This window comes from Rosa rugosa, chromosome 4 (assembly GCF_958449725.1).
Source record: "Rosa rugosa chromosome 4, drRosRugo1.1, whole genome shotgun sequence".
Taxonomy (NCBI): Eukaryota; Viridiplantae; Streptophyta; class Magnoliopsida; order Rosales; family Rosaceae; genus Rosa; species Rosa rugosa.
In genome coordinates, this window is record NC_084823.1 from 21555429 (window position 1) to 21572921 (window position 17493).

The 17493-nt window shown below is 41.3% G+C and overlaps 1 pseudogene; it reads right to left on the reverse strand.

Annotated features, from left to right (window-relative positions):
* Window positions 1-7621: 7621 nt before the first annotated feature.
* On the reverse strand, window positions 7622-10428 carry LOC133744509 (cytochrome P450 CYP736A12-like; annotated as a pseudogene).
* Between the last annotated feature and the right edge of the window lie 7065 nt (window positions 10429-17493).

The following is a 17493-nucleotide window of genomic DNA, read 5'->3' on the forward strand; positions in this document are numbered from 1 at the left end:
CATTACGCTTGAGTTACCTAATTTTCAATCATTCTTCTTGATTCTACGCTGGTTCTTTACTTTATCCGTTTTCCGGCTAAACTATCATTCTTTTCCTACATCAGTTTGAGTCAATAATTTTATTTTAGTTTACCTTAGTGTTGGTCGATGAAATTAGCATCCAAATGTTGTTAACCACAGATGATTTTTTAAATTAAGTTTAGTAATGTTGGTAAATTTTTAGTAATTTCTCGTCTATGAAAATGACAAGAAAAAAAAAAAAAACAAATGAAGACGTACGTCAGTAGACTGGTGTCACGGTATTAGAAAAACGGAATTAGTAACTGAAAATCAAATAGACCGAAGAATGACATAAAATCAGCTATGTTGAATGTTCCAGTGAACGACGCAGCAACCTTAGTTGTCCTATTGTGACCAAACCTTATCATTATCCTCTGTGCAACCTAGTACTTGTGGAGGTGAAAATTTTAAGAACAGTTTTTAGTCACGAAATGAACTGATAGAGAGCTAGCTTAATTTGTTTGAGAAAAACTCCTCGAGATGAAATCTTCTTTAGCCAAATCCGAAAGAGGAGAAATCTCTTTGAGAAGGATCCAAGTGAGAGGAATCTCTTTGAGGAAGATCCAACTGAGTTGAAATCTCCTCGAGACGGATCTAGGTGAGGTAAAATTCTCTCAAGGCGGATCCGAATGAAGAAAATCCCCTCATGATGGATCCAAGTGAGATGTAATCCCCTCGAGGTCGACCTAAGTGAGGTGAAATCAAGTTCTAATCAAGAGACGGCCCAATTGGGGAGTGCTGAGAAGACTAGATCTTCTCGAAGAGAAATCATGCATCTCGAAGTGGATCTGGATAAGGTGGAATCAGTCAGCAGAATTAGTCAGTTCGGTCAAAACCGTTGCAAGTGGGAAAGCACTCCCCACGTTGTTCTGAGACTGAGAGTAGCGTAGTGAATCCACTAATGCATGACATGCGGACCTAACGCACTACTATATGCACTAGTCGAGATATTTGCTCAAGCTAGCTCGCCTATAATACTTGGTAAAGTGAACATTAATTTGAGGGAAGCAATAAATCCCATCTACACCTATTACAATTTAACACTCACTTACTTACGCATCAGAGTATCTTTTGCAGGTACCCCCTTTTCTTCTTCCAACTTGACTTACATACACCAACTCAAATTCAAAAGACATGAAGACATTGACCGCGAAGCTTTTACTCCCACCCTAGTCATAAAAGTAGGTGGGGAAATCTTCCGAATTTTTTTTTCCTAGAGATAGGAATCTATGGTTCGTTTGTAAGCTCGCTAAACAAGAGGAGCTCAAAAAGTATTTGTAATGTGGTATTTGCATAATTAGAGTGACTACCTTGATCAGTGAAGAATAATACTGATGAAATCATCCTAATTGCATTGCGCACATTTCTTTAAGCTGAAGAATAATAGATGGATGAATGCTTTGTTGAGATCCAACAAACTACATAAGATTCCTTAATCAAAAGATTACATTGAAAAAATAACCTACATAAGTCGGTACGTTGGCTTAGCAAGCAAGTGTTTGACTTTTGAAGAAATTCCCATTTTTATTGGGCATCCGAAATCTGTGCAATATCCACTCATGGTTTATCTGATGAAAGACTCAATGTAGATTGATGAATGTTTCCAAGTTGATTTTGATAAGAATCATTTTCATTAGCCATTATTCGAAAGCCTCAAGATGGTTTCATCACGAAACATACGATCCACTGCTTTATAACTCCATAAGGGGTTTGTTGAAAAAGAGAGAGCAAAGCATGGAGACAATTGTGCGGTCATGCAAGCAACAGAAAGTGCACCCCATGTGTTCGACTTAATTCCCAAGACAGGAATTTAGCTCCCCCACACACCCCACCTTGGACGTTTCCTGTTGCTTCGCGTGGTGTGGCCTATGATGGGACATTGGATGAAACAACAAGAGGGAATAAACCCGAAACCCAACTTTGCTTCTGTCCTCTCTTCAGCCCCCTCTCCCCTCAATTTTTCCTTAGATACCCTTCCTGTTCCCTCCTTCGAGAATGGCTGCCCCACTATTCAAATTTCAGAAGATGCATACTTGCGGGGCATTCAGCGTTGCCAATCCAACCTGGTTGGTCGGCTCCTCTCCCCACCTAACGGGATCATGCCGAAGTCTCATGAACTCGCACAGCGCCTGCGTCAGTGCTGGCCTGCCCTGCAAAATTGGTCTGTAGCTCCGCTGGGCAAGGGCTTCTTTATGTTGCAGTTTCATTCCCCAGAGGACAAGCAACGTGTTTGGTCTATGGGCTCAATCAATCTGCATCCTGGGATTTTACGTTTGATCCAATGGACTCCTAGTTTCTCCCCAGCCACCTACAAGAACACCTTTGCACAGGTCTGGGTGCGTTTCTGGGATCTTGGCTTTGCTTATTGGGAGACCCAGACGCTATTTGAGATCGCCAGTGGTATTGGCATGCCAGTGAAACTTGACCCCAGAACAGCTAATCGTTCCATTGGTCTCTATGCGAGAATATTGATTGATGTGGATCTCTCTAAGCCTCCCATTGAGAAGCTCCAGATCAGTAGAGCAAGTCGTGAGATTATTTCTGTAGGGGTGGAGTATGAAACTTGCCCAACCTTCTGTGATGTTTGCTGCACTGTTGGACATCCTGCCTCAAAATGCAGGTCTAAGGTTCCTTCGGACCAGTCACCGGCTCGGGGCAGAAGCGTAACTCGCACACGTACAGCTCGTCGCAGGCAGCCCAAGAGAGAGTCAGGGATGAGAAGGGAGCAGTCCAATGAGACACCAAGTAGTTTGGTTGCCGCTCACACTGATATTGCTCAGCCAACGTTGAATATCCCAGAAATTGATACTTCTCTAGCGGTGCAAGTCCATGCAAAGAATGCTCTTATGGTTCAGGACAGCTCTTCTATCGCCAGTGTCCCGCCGGGCTTTAGCAAGTTGGATGGTACTCCAGAAGTGGGAACCTGCAGAAATGAACTTGAAACTACAGATGATGTGACTTCTATTAGAAACCAAGAAGTCAATGCAAATGATGTAATCCCCATTAGAAAACCAGAAGTATTGTTGGATGAGGCTTTGGAGGAGGGAGAGTTCACGCCTGTGGTAACAAAGAAAGCAAAGAAGCTTCAAAAAAGGTCTGAGAAGGTCAAAGTTAAACCCAAACCTGGGTTGCGCGCTCGAGTCCAGAAGAGCGCAAAACACTTTAATTGTTAATGAAGATTTTGTATTGGAACGCCCGTGGCATGGGAAACGATGACACACGACGGGCTTTAGCTAATATGGTACGTGCTCACAAAGCCTTAATTGTTTGCATTTCAGAACCTTTCATTTTGTTTAAATCTGTTCCTTTCTCCTTTTGGAGATCCTTGGGTCTCCAGCTCGTTACTACTAATAATCGGGGATTGCAAGCCCCCAACATGTGGTTTCTTTGTCATGAAGCTCTCAGGGTACAGGTGATCTCGGCCTCAGACCAACAGATTTCAGTATCTTGTAGCTTTGAGGGGGTTTCTTGTACACTAACGGCGGTGTACGCCAAAACTACGATTGCCGGTAGACGTCATCTCTGGCAAGAATTAAATCAAATTCATTCCCAGCATGGCCAGGGGCCCCGGTTGGTGTTTGGAGACTTTAACTGGATCTTGGGTGCGCATGAAAAGCGTGGAGGAGCTCTGCCAAATGGAACTTCATGCCTTGAGTTTAGTCAGATGTGCTCTGATTGTGAGCTTTTGGATATCCCCACAAAAGGCCTAGCTTACACATGGTCAAATGGTCATACTGAGGTCAAGCTTGACCGCGCTTTAGGGAACATGGAGTGGATGACTTCCTGGAGTTCAATGGATTGTTGCACACTTACAAAGGCTACGTCTGATCATTGTCCCATTTTAGTGTCCTGCTCCAAGCTGGATGCTATCCCGAGACCACCTTTCAAGTTTCAAAGTTTGTGGTTGCAGACACCGGATTTCTTGGCCCTAGTTCGATCGTTCTGGAACAGTCTGCATTATCATGGGTGCCCACAATTTATCCTAGCAGCTAAATTACGGGCTCTAAAAGGCATGCTGAAATTATGGAGCAAAGAACAGGTGGGAGATGTACATGCTCAGGTCACTCACTCAAAGGCAGCTTTAGATGCGGTTCAAGCTGAAATATCCACTCATGGTTTATCTGATGAAAGACTCAATGTAGAAAATACAGCCCACAACAGTTATTTAGCGGCCCTATCTCTTCAAGCTACTCTCTTAAGGGACAAATCTAGAATACGTTGGCTAAAAGATGGTGACAGGAACACAACTTTCCTTCATAACATGGTCAAGGTTCGGCGTCTTCAAAATTCAATTACATCGTTGTTGGTTGAGGACAGGGTGCACAATGATCAGGCTGCTATTGCTACACATGCAGTACAACACTTTGAAAGTTGTTTCACTCAAGATCATAAAATAGGGGTCACTGGTCTAGTGGAAAGGGTCATCCCTCATATGGTAACGGAGGAGGAGAACTCTTCTCTTCTTGTCACTCCTTCTGCTGAAGAAATTAGAGATGCCGTTATGAAAATGGATGGCAATAGCGCTCCTGGTCCTGATGGTTTTGGAGGATGTTTCTTCACTTCTTGTTGGTCTGTGGTAGATCATGATGTAACTCGGGCAGTTCAGAGTTTTTTCATTAATGGTTACATTATGCCGCATTTCAACTCCAACATCCTCATTTTAATTCCTAAGCTTGAAGACGCTGAAAGCATCTCAGACTTTCGTCCAATTGCACTTGCTAACTTCGTGTTCAAGATTATCACAAGAATTATGGCTGATAGGCTCGGTCCAATAGCTTCTCGTATCATCTCCCCTAACCAAAGCGCCTTCATTAGAGGACAGTCCATTGTTGATCCCATTGTGCTGACCTCAGAATGTGTGAACCTCCTTGACCAGAAATGTAAGTATGGGAATTTAGCTATTAAATTTGACATCAGCAAAGCCTTTGACACTTTGGACTGGAATTTTCTTCTTCGTGTCCTCCGTGCCTTTGGGTTTGATGCCACCTTCGTTAACTACATTCACACTATCTTGCAATCTGCATATATATCTGTCAGTGTTAATGGGCAGGTCAATGGGTACTTTACATGCTCCAGGGGTGTCCGTCAAGGTGATCCTTTATCTCCTTTACTGTTTTGCCTAGCAGAAGAAGTCCTAAGTCGTGGCCTTTCTTCTCTGGTTAATAGAAGGAAGATAAGGACAATTGCAGCGCCATCAAGTGTTTCCCCACTTTCCCATGTGTTGTTTGCGGATGATATTATGGTATTTCTTCAGGGTAAGCCTTCTCACCTAAGAAATCTAATGTCTTTTATGGATGAATATGCTGTGAATTCTGGGCAGGTGGTCAACAAAGCCAAATCAAACTTACTTTTGGGAAGATATGCTTTGCCAAGGCAGAACAGAACTTGTGGTTTACTTGGAATACGACCAGGACAGTTTCCCTTCACCTATCTCGGTGTTCCCATTTTTATTGGGCATCCGAAATCTGTGCATTTGGTTCCAATTGCAGACAAAGTGAGGTGTAAGCTTAGCTCCTGGAAAGGCAAACAACTGTCGCAAGCAGGCAGACTGCAACTTATATCCTCCGTAATTGAAAGCATCTTGATCTACAGCTTCCACATCTATGAATGGCCAAAGTCCCTTCTTAACAAAGTACAGAGTTGGATGAGAAACTTCTTTTGGAGGGGAGATCCACTTAAGAACGGATCTGCCCTTGTAGCCTGGAGTACAATATGCTTTCCAAAATCTCAAGGAGGGTTGGGTTTAAAGGATCTTTTTGCTTTGAATAGATCATTGTTATTAAAAAGATGTTGGGAGATGGCTTTAAAGGCTTCTACATCAGCGAGGTTCCTTCATGATCGCTTTCTGCAAGTGGGTTTGCACCCTTGTTCGTCTTATAAGAAATCTGCCATTTGGCTTGGCTTAAAAAAATTATGGCCAAGGCTTCTTGCAAGGGTGCAATGGCTCTTGGGAGATGGTTCTACAATAAGGTTTTGGAAAGATAATTGGTTAGGTGAGGCAGTAATTCACTCCACAGACTATGAGGAGGAAGTCAGGAAGCTCCTTAATGACAAGGTTGGTGACTTCATCTTGAATGGTCAGTGGAACCTTCCCCCCAGCTTCTGCAGGGCCTTTCCCCAAGTTGCCCAAGTTATTAATGCAGTCCCAATATCGTCTGATCTTGCCCCGGACCAACTGATCTGGACTGAAACATCATCTGGCACTTTGTCGTCCAAGGAGGCATACCAGGTGTTGTCTCCTCCCATTCCAGCACCTCCTTGGTGTGCGCGGATCTGGCATCAGGCCATCCAACCTCGAAAGAGCATGGTGGCATGGAAAACCCTTCTCAATCGAGTTTCTACCGATGAACGGCTTCAGCGTCGTGGTACTAGGCTCTGTTCAAGATGTTATCTTTGCCGAAGACACAGTGAAACTATTGATCATCTATTTCTTGAGTGTGTGGTTGCCGCGTCCTCTTGGGCTTGGCTCCATCAAATGTTCAGGCTTCTTATCCCTCCAGGTACATCCCTGCCTGACTTGTTTCTTGATGCTACCCTCTCTATGCTTAATCAATCTTCAAAATTGCTATGGTTTATATCTGTCTGCAACTTACTTTGGTGCCTGTGGAGTGAACGTAATAAAAGAAAGTTTGAAGGTGGAGAGTGTTGCCCCTCTAGATTCAAACAGTTCTTCCTACTGTCCATAAAAGAATCTGCAGGTTTAGCTTTTGTCTCCGCCTCTTCTCCCTCAAGTCAGATTCCCATCTTTGGCTACTTGGGCATTTCACCTCTTCTTCCCTCGGCCCCCCGCTTCATTCCAGTGATTTGGCAATCCCCCCTAGAAGCTGGTTTAAAGCTAACTCTGATGGTTCTTACCGGGATCTTAACCATGCTGGCTATGGAGCGGTTTTCCGGAACTGCGATGCGGCCTTCTTGGGTGCTTTTTCTTGCAATGCTCAGGTCTCTTGTGCCATAGATGCAGAGTTATTGGCTGTGATTGAGGTAATTAAGGTGGCAAAAGAGAGAGGCTGGTTCCCTTTATGGATTGAAACAGACTCTATGTTGGCTTTACAATACTTTAAAAAGCCATGCTTAACCTCGTGGAGGCTGCGGGTGCAATGGATGAATAGCCTTAATTCGATCAGCCAGTTTCAGGTACACGTCTCTCATGTCTTCAGGGAGGGAAATCAAGTTGCAGATAAGCTGGCTAACTACGGTGCCTTGAATAGTGGGTCAGTGTGATGGGATTCAATCCCTCATTTCTTGATTAGTTCTTTTGGTCAGGATTTTTCTGGACGTACTACTTACCGGTTTGCTTAATTGTGGTTGTTCTCTTTTTATGTTTGTTATATGTATAGGAGTGGTCAAGCCTAGTCCCCCACCCTTCTCTCTGTATCTTGTTTCCTTCTTAATAAATTCACTTTTGAGGGACGGGCGGTGGGCTTCCGGTTGTAATGGTCCCCTTCGGGGTTGTGTGGGTGCCTTGGTGCCTCTTTCTGACCGTTACAGAGAAGCTAATATCGCCTAATCCTCATTAGTTTTTTTTTTTTTTTTTTAAAAAAAAAAAAAAAAAAAAAAAGTGTTTGACTTTTGACAGTGATAAGCCGAAATCCTCGGACATGTCCAAGTGTTGAGGGAGCAAGCCATTTGGGAGCTCCCAGTTAAAGCAATGCACCAGCTGTGCCAGAACTAGCTGAACTGTGGTTAGCCCTAATTGCATACCCGGACACCCTCTTTGTCCAGACCCAAATAGGATTAGCTGAAAGTCATGTCCCCGGAGGTCTATAATTCTGTTCATGAACCTTTCAGGAAAAAATTCCTCCACATTTTCCGACCAAACATTAGGATCTCTTCCAATGCTCCAGATGTTTACTATGATCCGCGACTTCTTAGGTATGTCATATCCATCGATTGTAATGTCCTCGATGGATTCACGTGGGACTAGTAACGGTGCAACTGGGTGTGGTCTGAAGCTCTCCTTCACCACCATACTCAAGTAATCGAGCTTGGGCAAATCAGATTCTTCCACCATTCGGTCCATACCAACCACACTTTGGAGCTCTTCTTGGAGATTCTTCATGATCCTTGGATGCCTCAAGAGCTCGGCAAGGCTCCAAACAATCGATGTGGCCGAAGTATCAAAAGCCGCCGTGATCATGTCTAGTAAGATGGCTTTCACATTTGTTCGATCAAGAAAGTATACTTGCTCATCATTCGGGTTCAATGGTTGGTTCGTTAACGAAAGTAACACGGCTACAAAGTCCTCATGCTGGCCTTGTTTCCAACTCCTAGTGTTGGCAACTTGTTCACGCTCGTCTATTATCTTCTCCAGAAGTTGATCAATCGTACGTCTTGCTAACTTTGTTTAAGCGCTTAGTCAATCCCTGAAAGAAATGAATCATTTCATCATTAAGATTCCGTAGTACTATGCATGTTATTCTATTATGCTATCTACTCCAAGATCAGGTCACTAGAAAAAGACTAGCCTACTAAACTTTAGCTGGAAGGGTGTGCACCGAGTAATTGAACATGTGTGAACACAATTTCCATTCGAGCATCAGTTTGTTTAATTAATTGAGGGACAAGATAGCTACTGCTACAGAACAAATTATAAGATTCGTTGCCTGCAGTACTTGAGCATAAAACGCTGATCGATCTAGCTCTTGATTTAATTAATTTACTTAATACATGTCGTATACTACTGCTCTACCTCTGATAACGAATACATGCAATACTGGGGAGTCATTTTAGTTTTAGGTCTGTGTAATTCTTCCTCCATCTCAATTTGACCAAAATTGGGGAAATTAATCGACCACATTATGTACCTGTATCTTTAATATATTTTTAACTTTCAAATAAATCCTAATAGTCTAATACCATTGTGCTCTTTTCTATTGTGATTTGAGAAGTAAAAATTTATTCACACATCTTCAATCACTCAATGATTACTCCGAACTGATTACTATTGGCTAGTTGCTGGTTACTTTCCCAAAACTAGGTTCCTTATGTTGACGTCTACTTTGTTGATCTAAAGTAGTTCATAGAGACAAAGAAGTGCCCTCACCTATACTGCTATACAACTGGATTCCGGTTTGAAATTTCATATCGTTTAGTGTTTAGAAAAACCTTTCCTCAACAAGAAAAACATGTGCAGAGTATAGGAATACAAAAATTATCCGAACTTCCACGATTGTAGCAATCAGGGGGAGAACTCGACATCAGGGGGAGGCATGATGTCTATATGTTTGATCTCGAAGAGTGAAGGGCGTGTTGTTCTCCTCCTAGAGGTTGTTTTTGTCCCACATGGTTTTTATTACTCGAACAAGGTTTTTAACGAGGCAACATTTGAAGCGTCATGGAGTCACGATGATATCATGTTTGAACGGCACAATGGGGAGTGTTGAAGGATATTTGATTTATATGTGCCTTTCCAAACTAAGATTTACTTTCTATTGTTGTAATAGGAGAAGATTGTTCTAGATTAATAGAACATAAGATTCTTTGTACTCAAAGATTATATATAGATACTCCTATTATCAATGGAAGATACATCTATTCTTCCAATTCTTCTTGCAATTCTCTTTTCATTAAAGAGAGAACAATTAAAGACAGTACTAGTAGACTATACCCAAAAAAAAGACAGCACTAGTGGACTAGTATTATTGTATTAGGAAAAGGAGTCGGTACCTGAAAATCAAATGGACCGAGGAAGGGCACAAAATCAGCTATGTTGAATGCTCCGGTCAACATAGCTTCCTGAACAATATCCTTCAAACCAAACCTACCATCATCCTTTGTGCAACCCAATATCATCCTATACGTTATATCCTCATTAACGCCATAAATCTTGTTAGTAACATCCACCACCTCACCTCCCTCTCCAGCTTTCTTCAGCGACAGCACCACCAGCCCTATCTCCTCCCTTCGCAGTGGCGCAAAAGCCTCGGATTTCGAGGGACAAAGAAGCTCGAGGGTGTAGAGCTTCCTCACATGGCGCCAATAGGGGCCGTACTCGGCAAAGACCAGGCCCATCGTGCCGTAAGATAGGTGCTCCGAGGCCTGGACTCTTGGCCGGCTAGCGAAATTGGCGTCATGGGTTTTGAGGAATAGCTCTGCTGCTTTTGGGATGAGACTAGTATGGCGCGTACATTCCCTAGCTAGACGAATAGACATTATGGGTCCATATTTTTTGGCCAAGTGTTGGAGGCTGCGATGTGGGAGATTGCCTAGCATATGAAGGTGACCAATGACCGGTAGTGCCAAAGGGCCAGGAGGCAGCTTCTTGTGCTTTGATTTTGAGAAGGCTGCAGCGATGAGAGACAAGATGAGGGCAACGAAGAAGAGAAGGATGGTCATTGTTGAAGGACTCATTGTGTCTGTGAAACTAGATAGATTTTTTCTTTTGGAAAATATGTGAAACTTGATAGATATATATAGATTAATAATCGCGTATCAGTGCATGTATCATGTATCTGTAGTTAGATTCTGCCTGCTTTTCTGAGGCAATAAATAAGATGATATGGACGTAACAATGGGGCTGTAGGACCAAAATTATGTGGTGGAATTGTGATCCGGCTCCTCTGAGCTACTTTTATTTTATCGTCTGTAAAGCTAGTAAGTTCGTTCAGCTGTCGAATCCAATTATTACTGGTCAGCACTTGCACTGTTCGGAAGCTACTGTATATAATACGCCCTTAATATGATGCATTATTGGGGTGGATGTAGAATTTCTCTGTTAGGCTAACAGTGCTAGCTATAGCTAGCTACCTGGGGTTCATTCTCCGGCCAAGAACAACGTCGATGTTGTGTAAAATGTTAGCTAAGCTAGCCAGCTAACATTTAAGATTGATGAGACTTAAGAAGGAAGGTTTGGCCGGGACATATATAAGTTATGTGGTCGACATATAATTGTAAGATTTCTTCTAGTTCGATTCAAAGTATATTTACTTTGAGGGTCTGCTAATGTTCGTTGAGCTTGGTGAATTCACTCTCATCATCTTATATGTTTTAATCTGCCGGATGAGATTATTAGTACTCTATCATTGATCAAGTCATTATTGGATGGATGGACTGTTTATGAAGTGAAGTGAAGTCATAAAACAAGTGATTGGTTATATGGAGGGTCTTATATAATCATGTGTGCAAAGTTTTGATATAAACTTAAGCTCAACCCTAGCTCATGAAATTAAAAGGTTATTTTAGCGAAACAGATCGCAAGCTTGAGCACAGGCATAAACTAAGCAATCATCTTCTCCAATAGAGAGACTAGCCAGCAGAGAACCAGCTGATCTCAGAGCCCTCTCGTGCTCTGTATTCGGAAACCATGTGCCGTTTTTTCTGGACCGCTCATGCACAGTGAACATTTGAGTCAAATATATATGTTGAGATGATCATGTAATATTAAGCAGAGTATGGTTAATTATATATAGTTTGTTGTTTTCGGAATAATTCAATCATATATGCATGTAATACTGATGGAATCATTTTATCGATTTTCAACCTTGCACTGCGTACATATCGATCTTAAAGCTACTCAATACACAACAGATGGGTGAATGTTTATTGAGACACATGCATCAAACTAAACAAGAGTTGGCTTGGCAAGCAAGTGTTTGGCTTTTGACATTGATAAGCCGAATTTCTCGGTCATGTCCGAGTCTCGAGGTAGCAAGCCATGTGGGAGCTCCTAGTTAAAGCAGTGCACCAGTTGTGCCAGAACTAGCCGAACTGTGGTTTCGAGCAGGCTTTAGTGATGAGAGACCAGATGAGTGCGAGCCTGCGAGGAAGAGGACAAGGATGGCCATTGTTGAAGGACTCATTGGATAACTAGATAAGACGATCTTTCTATAGTGATAGGCGTTTGTGTGTGTGTGTGTGGGGTAGATTGGTGCATCCTTCTCTGACATAGACGCATCGTAGAGTATATGTAAGCTTTTTTGTTCTATGGTGCTACTAGGGTATAAGATTTTTTCAAAAAAAAAAAAAAATCCTAGGAGAGTTTTTCTCTCAACCTATTCTTCAACGGCACCCTAGCCTCCTTCCCTAGTTTCCTGCTATCGCTCTCTTCTCGACTTCTCTCCATTCGATGGCTTCCATTGATGTTGTCACAGCAACCTTCGCTACTTCTCTTGCCATTGCTGAAGGAAGCAGCGCTCCTGACCTAGGAAAGATTGGTGGTGACCCTATTCACAGGTCCTCCCAATCTTTTCTGATTGGAAAACCTCTGACACGCAAGTCGGTTGATCCTAAGGTAAAATTTAGGGTTCAAGAACGGGCTGGAGATTTATTCTTGTTCTCCTTTGAATCAGTGCGTGATTGCAACAAGATACTCTGAGGTGGGGTTTGGTGTTTTGATCGAGCCCTGGTTTGCTTTGAAGAGTATGACGGCGTCAAACCTCTTCATGAAGATCCTGCAGCTTTTACTACTGTTTCTAGCCCTAGAGACAAGGGCAAAGGAAAGATTTAAACTTTTCTGGTCTTCTTGCCTAATACTAGAAGTATGGTCTTCTACTACTTTCATCTTAGTTTCTCTAGTTGTACACAAATTGAGGTCTTTAGGCGACTAGGTTACTACTCAAAGGGAGGTCAGTAGTCACGATTTTGTTTCTTTGTTGTTAGGCTCAATAAGTGAGCGTATGTGTTAATAGTGAGGGTCACCTGTCTTTTGCTTGGCAGCTTGTGTCATTTATGATTTTGGTATGAGACAACATCTGATGTACGTGCCTTCTGACCATGGATAAGTAATGAAATTATCTATTCTTCAAGAAAAAAAAATGGTGCTACTAGGGTTCATTCAGAGCTCTCGATTGCAATTATTACCTGCACAGCTGCACTGGACATTGGAAGTACAACTCTGCATGTGTGTGTAGTGCGTCTACATATATAGAAAGCCCTTAATTAATAGAGTTTTTATCACCAACGACATCAAAACTTTTTTGCACCAGACAAAATGATACTCAACTTTCAAAAGTGATTGACAAAAGATGAATTAACATATACATCCTTTAAAGATTAAATTAAACATATAAGGACTAAATCTTACAAATAAGGACAATCTGCTCTCCAGCCACTTACCACCTAAACTTTTAAACATAACAAATTACATATAAGTTATTGACAAAAGATGAATTAACATATACATCCTTTAAATATTAAATTAAACATATAAGAACAATCTGCTCTCCACTTACCACCTGTCATGAGTTAATTTACTTTTTTACCCTTAACTACTTCTTTTGACTTCTAATCCCTCTATGTTACCTCTCAAAGAAAAGAAAAGAAAATATTCCGTTTCTATTACACGTTGCTAAAAGAGAGAATCTCAGAGCTCTTCATCAAACTTCTTCTTCTTCTTTATCGCTAAATGTGTCCTTGGTTCAGTAGCAACTTCATGTGCAGTAGCAGTAGCAAGGTGCAGGAGCAGTAGCAAGAGCAAGAGCAGGAGCAATAGCAAGAGCAAGAACAGGAGCAGTAGCAGAAGCAGGAGCAGGAGCAATAACAGTAGCAGGAGCAAGAGCAATAGCAGTAGCAGGAGCAGAAACACGAGCAGGATCAGTAGCAGGAGCAGGAGCAGTAGCAGTAGCAGGAGCCGGAGCAATTAGATCTGTCAATCCATGAATGAAATTGAAAACATAGAAAATCGCATTATTGCCACAATAAGATTACCAAACCAGTAGAAATTAGTAATAGTAATCAACATGCCAAAACAAAAGGGTTTTGTATAACAACAACCTCATTGAGGACTTTCATCGAACACCTGATGTGCATGAGTTCCTAACCCACCAAAACAACACCTTACTGGCTCATTTAGCAACATCACTATCACTTGCGCTCACTCATAAAACAAGAAGGCAACAAATACAACACTCAAACTAAGGATCTTTGAAGCAAGCAAATCTTTCTATATAAACACCAAATAGTTCAAAAACCAATGATTACCAAAGCCCCTTTAAGCAAGATGAAAAATTTAACTACAAAGAATTTACCCTGAAGAAACATTTTCAAGAGTTAAATCTTTCAGTGACAATTTGGAGAAGCTTTCTCTAGAGAGTTGAGGAGAGGTCAATTTCACTTCTATCCATTTTTGAAAAACACCACAAGAAGGCAAAGGATTTGAGTAAACAAAGATATATTACCCAAGATCTCAGATTAAGAGAGAGAGAGAGAGAAAGACGCACCCAAGCCCAGCTGTCAGGCTTGAGGTGATCGTAGAGCGGTTTGACAATGGAGAAGAGCGAGCGTTGAGGCTGAGCACGACGCCGACATTAGGGTGTTAGGTATTGGATCAATGGAAGTGCGCGTAAATTTTGATGAAAATTGAGCATTTTGGTCATTTTCTATTAAAATTCGAAGCCAGGCCTACATCATTTGATTTTTGGGTCTGGGCTCGTGTCCTTATTTGTATAAATCTAATTGAAGGTGTGTGTTTTGTATTTATATCTTTGGTCTTGTGCTACTACTTGATACCTCAGCTTATTTTCCGTCACTTCTCTGTTAAAATTTATCACGTGCGGTGCATGTGAGGTGTTTTGTGGGGTTATAATAGTATTTTCACACTAAAACTAACTTTTAACTGTCAGGTAATCACAACTAAAGAAGAATTTAGTTTGGATAGTTAGGCTATAGATGACTAGATGCAATATGCAGATTGCAAAGGAACGAGAATAAAAAAAGAGAAAGAATTAGAGGATTATATTGTCATTTTCAACTAAAAATTGAGTGAAAGATTGTATATACCCTTTGTTGTAACGAAAATGTGACAGAAAATGGACAGAGTTATGAAGTTGATCAAGTTTTATAAGTCTAGATACCTCTTTGATTACTTTTGAAAGTTGGGTATCATTCTGTCCGATACAAGAAAGTTTTTACCCTAGTGGTGATAAAAACCCTAATTAATATTGTTTGGGACTTCTCTATTGTAATGTTTTTTCTTTCATTTAAGTTGTTCTCTTGCCAAAAAATATTTAAAAAAAATTGCATCAACAACCTTTGTGACATTCCCTAGCTCATCTGTACTATCATTAAACATATAAAATTGGGTTTTTGTCTATTTACACCATTTTTAGAGATTTTTTTCCCACACACCCCATTAAGTTTTTTTTATTCTCTCTTACCCAAAACACTTTAAGGAGGTCTTCCCTAATACCCCATTAAGATTTTTTTTTTGTTTTTTATATTTTTTTAATACCATTTTACCCTCACCCTTTTGTTGCTTAGAGAGAGAAAAAAAAATGGAAGAGAGAGAAACCATAGGAGACTTCGCCGGAGCCCCGTCACCGGTCGCCGGAATCAGGCCAACTTTCGCCGGATTCCGGTCACCGGCCGCCGCTCACTGGACTTTTATGAAAACCTCACCGAAAAGGTTTATTGCCCCAATAGACGTCTATTACCCCCAATAGATGTCTATTACCCCTAATAGAAAGGTAATAGACCTCTATTGCCCCCCAATAGACGTCTATCAGTCATGTATTGCCCTCCAATAGACGTTTATTGCCCCCCAATAGAACTTTCGGTTGCCGGAATGGAAACTAATCTTCATAAAATTAGAAAAATAAAACTTTGATTAAAGAAAAAAAACGAAGAGATTATATCAATTCAAAACGTCGATTGCTCTCCAATAGACGTCTATTGCCCCACAATAGACATTCAAAACTTTTTTTCTTCTTTCCTTCTGTTCAATTACTTAAAAATAAAAAATTGATTTGGGCACCCAGAGAAAAGCTCTAGGCACCCAATCGGAGTTCAACCATGAGACGTGAACGACACCGCCGCCGATATTCTCACCACCACCTGTTCCGATCCTCTCCAATCTTGGCATTCGTCTGCAAAGCTTCGCGCGTCTACCCAAAACGAGGTGATGGACTCGGTGGTTTCCGAGAACTGCTCTGAGATTAAGAAACATTCGCAATCGGAGGTCTGCATCTCGATCTCAGATCGACTCCGGCGAAGGTGAGTGAATTGGAGCTGGGCCGGAAAAGCTCGTGCAGCGAATGTAGTTGCAAGAGCGGAAGGCAAAGGTGAGATCCGGGCCGAATGAGAATTGGTCAGTGCATAAGCTCGATCTTGACCGCGAGGGCGAGGTGTTCGATTTGAAACACGGTGTTCGCAAGATTCAGCGAAGAAGATGGAGCTTGGGTGTCCTGAGCAATTGCTTGGGTGTGAAGAGCAGTCTGCTCTTCGTCGCGAATTGCCGGAGTTCATCTGCCATCGACGTCGCGCCGGAGGTGGATACCGGAGGGAGAGGGAAGGAGGGAGAGGGAGAGAGAGAGAGAGAGAGAGACCGGAGGTGGAGATCCAGGGAGCGAGAGAGATGAAAGAGTGGCAGTGGCTTGTAATTCGTTATTTAAGTTGTGGGCAAAATAGTCATTTTTCTTTAAATTGAGTTAGTGGGAATAAAAAACTGTTGCTGAGGTAAGTGGGATAATTTTGGCCATTTTTGGTGCTTTTGGTTTGGCCTAGCAACAGTGCGGTCATAGGCGGACTTAACGGGTTGGCGGTCTTAACGAGCTCAACCTGTTATAACCCGTTATCTTAACGGGTTATAACGGGTTGAGCCCGATGGGTTCGCAGGTTACCCGTTGGAACCCGTTAAAACCGCTAAGGTTTTTTTTTTTTTTTTTTTTTTTTTTAAATTTTAAAATTCTTTTCTAATCAATTACCCACTAAAACCCGTTAATACCCGTTAACAATAAATTGACCATTGAAACCCGTTAAGACCCGCTAACATAAAAATGAATTTTTTTTCTTCTTTTTTTTGCATTTTTTTAAACTTTTTTTCACACCCATTATCTATTAAAACCCTTCTCAATTTCAAAGTCATTCATAGATTTTTGGTCTTGCCTAAATCCATAAACTTAAAATGTCTAACATTCTAATAAGAATATAATATCACCATCCTAGACGTCACAACAAAATCATACCACAATTTCAAAAGTTAATTTATACAATAGATACAAAATCAAGAAGAAACTCTTCATTGAAATTATTATCTTATACAATAGTCGAAGGAATAATTGTAAAAGGGCAATCGAATACTCCAACTAAACTTACAAAACTATTTTACTTCTTCTTAAAAATGAGCAGAACAAATCTATAGCATTATACTACAAATCTATAACAAACTCTTCATTGAAATTATTATCTTATACAATAGTCGAAGGAATAATTGTAAAAGGGCAATCGACTACTCCAACTAAACTTACAAAACAATTTTACTTCCTTCTTAAAAATGAGCAGAACAAATCTATAGCATTATACTACAAATCTATAACAAACTATTTTTGGTCATGGGCTGAATTGCTAGGCCTACTTTTGGTCAAGATCCCTATAAAATTCTTAGCTGCTAAATTTGATGATATCTCATTCTCTCATGTTTTATGAGACCAATTTTGTGGCTGATGCGGTTGTCAATGGGCAGGACTCCCAGCTTTGGTCCAAGCGGCTCCCGCTCTCTGC